The sequence below is a fragment of the Eriocheir sinensis genome, chromosome 20 (genome assembly GCF_024679095.1).
Source record: "Eriocheir sinensis breed Jianghai 21 chromosome 20, ASM2467909v1, whole genome shotgun sequence".
In the NCBI taxonomy this organism is placed as follows: Eukaryota; Metazoa; Arthropoda; class Malacostraca; order Decapoda; family Varunidae; genus Eriocheir; species Eriocheir sinensis.
In genome coordinates this window covers 13,649,515-13,652,614 of record NC_066528.1, presented here as the reverse complement: position 1 = coordinate 13,652,614, position 3,100 = coordinate 13,649,515, and positions in this window count along the sequence as shown.

Sequence of the window (3,100 nt, the reverse complement as noted above, 5' to 3'; positions counted from 1 at the left end):
CTTGAAGAAAACAGAATGAAGAGGAAGTGGAAGACGTGCAGTGGAAGAAAGAGGGAAGATCAGGAGGCGAGAAGGAAGAGGTGGACTAAAGTTAGAATAGATAGAAAGAATGCATGAGAAAATAAGGAGGTGGAGGAAAAGAAGAAAAGATGAAAAGAGAATGAAGAGGAGGTGGAAGACGTGCAGTGGAAGAGAACAGGAATAATAGGAGATGAGAAGGAAGAGGTGGAGTAAAGTTAGAATAGATAGATAGAAAGCAAGCGAAAATACGGAGGTGGAGGAAAAGAAGAGAAGAAGAAAACAGAATCAAGAGGAGATGGAAGACGTGCAGTGGAAGAAAGAGGGAAGATCAGGAGGCAAGAAGGAAGAAGTGGACTTAAGTTAGATAGAATAGACAGATAGAAAGCAAGATAAAATAAGGAGGTGGAGGAAAAGAAGAAAAGAGGAAAACAGAATGAAGAGGAGGTGGAAGACGTGGAGTGGAAGAAAGAGGGAATATCAGGAGGCGAGAAGGAAGAGGTGGACTTAAGTTAGATAGAATAGATAGATAGAAAGCAATATAAAATAAGGAGGTGGAGGAAAAGAAGAGAAGAAGAAAACAGAATGAAGAGGAGGTGGAAGACGTGGAGCGGAAGAAAGAGGGAAGATAAGGAGGCGAGAAGGAAGAGGTGGACTTAAGTTAGATAGAATAGATGGATAGAAAGCAAGATAAAATAAGGAGGTGGAGGAAGAGAAGAGGAACAGAAAGGAGGGTGAAGAGAAAGTGGAAGAGGAGCAGTGGAGCAGAATAGGAGTACCAGAAGGTGGGAAGAAAGAGGTGGACTTAAGTTAGATAGAATAGATAGACAGAATGCGGAAGAAATTGAGGAAGTGGAGTGAAAACGCAGAGAAGAGAAGAGAGTGAAGAGAAGGTGGAGGAAGTGGAGTAGAGGAGATTGGGAGAGAAGGAAGAGGTGGACTTAAGTTAAATAGAATAGATAGACAGAATGCCGAAAAAATGATTAAGTGGAGTAAAAACGCACAGAAGAGAGTGGAGAGAAGGTGGAGGAAGTGGAGTAGAGGAGATTGGGAGAGAAGGAAGAGGTGGACTTAAGTTAAATAGAATAGATAGACAGAATGCCGAAAAAATTGATTAAGTGGAGTAAAAACGCACAGAAGAAAAGAGAGTGAGGAGAAAGTGGAAGAAGTGAAGTGGAGGAGATTGTGAGAAAAGGAAAAGGAGGGGGAACGAAATGAAAAAAAAAATAGAAAGGCAGCCAAGAAACGGTGAACGAAAACAAGAGAATGAAGAAGTGACTGTAAAATTTAAGGTGGAAAAAAAATAAAATAAAACAATGGCAAAAAAAAAAGCAAGAAGAGAAAAATGGAAAATACAGAGAAAAATAAGACGCAGAAAAGAGGAAAGGAACTAATAGATTGAGAAGATAGATAGATAGATAGATAGATAGATAGACAGAAAGATAGCAAGATAGAAAGATAGATAGAGGAAAAACACACACACACACACACACACACACACACACACACACACACACACACACACACACACACACACACACACACACACACACACACACACACTGCTTCATAAAATTACGAAGGTCAAACGTCTCTGAAATCGGAAGAGAAGATTATGAAAGACAGAACCACAGAGAAGGAAGAGGAAGAGGAAGAGAAGTGGAGGAGGAGGAGGAGGAGGATGAGGGAGAAGTGGAGGTAAGGGGGAGGAAAAGTGAGAGTGGGTGTAATTACTGGCTGGGAGATGGAGGGAAGGAGGAAGGAAGGAAGGAAGGAAGGAAGAGGGAAAGAAAGACAAGACAGACAGACAGAAAGAAAGGAAGAAAGATAGAAAGAAAGGAAGAAAGAAAGAAAGAGATAAGGGAAGGAAGGAAGAAAGGAAGGAAAGAAGGAAGGAAGGAAGGAAGGAAGGAAGGAAGAAAGATAAGGGAAGGAAGGAAGGAAGGAAGGAAAGAAAGAAGGAAGGAAGAAAAGAAGGAAAGAAGGAAGGAAGGAAGGAAGAGGGAAAGAAAGACAAGACACAGACAAAAAGAAAGGAAGAAAGGAAGAAAGATAGAAAGAAAGGAAGAAAGAAAGAGATAAGGGAAGGAAGGAAGGAAGGAAGGAAGAGGGAAAGAAAGACAAGACACAGACAAAAAGAAAGGAAGAAAGATAGAAAGAAAGGAAGAAAGGAAGAGATAAGGAAAGGAAGGAAGGAAGGAAGGAAAGAAGAAAGAAAAGGAAAGAAAGACAACAGACAGAAAGAAAGGAAGGAAGAAAGGAAGAAAAATATAAAAAAGAAGAAAGAAAGAGAAAAGGGAAGGAAGGAAGGAAGGAAGGAGGGAGAGGTAGCATAGGCCTCTCCCTTCCCATAGATAGGCCTAAGAAGCAAGCATTTGTGCCAAGGTGAAAGGGGGAGGAAGGGCAAGGTTGATGAGTTGATAGATAGATAGATAGATAGACAAATAGATAGATAGATAGACAGAGAGAGAGGTCTTATACATACTTATACAAACTTATTCAGTATCTCATTCATACATACATACATACATACATACAGACAGACAGACAGACAGACAGACAACGAGTAATATGATTTTTTTTTGTGTGTGTGATTTTTATTTTTTCATCTCTCTCTTCCATTTTCTTCTCCTTCTCTCTCCTCTCTCTCTCTCTCCTCCATATCTATAGCTACTTACCAATCTCCCGTCCTTCCTCCCGTCGTGTCCTTCCCTCCCTCTCCATTCCCTCCCTTCCTCCCTCCCCACCTCCCTGCCTACCTACCAATCTTCCTTCCTTCCTCCCTTCGTTTCCTTCCCTCCCTCTCCATTCCCTCCCTTCCTCCCTCCCTACCTCCCTGCCTACCAACCAATCTCCTTTCCTTCCTCCCTTCGTTTCCTTCCCTCCCTCTCCATTCCCTCCCTTCCTCCCTCCCCACCTCCCTGCCTACCTACCAATCCTCCTCCCTTCCTCCCTCCCTTCCTTCCTTCCTCCCTCCCTTCCAACCCAGCCTCCCTATTTACCTACTTAACTACTACCTTACCGCCCTCATTTTTTACCTATCTTCTTCCTTCCTCCTCCCTTTTATTCCTTCTCCCTTTAT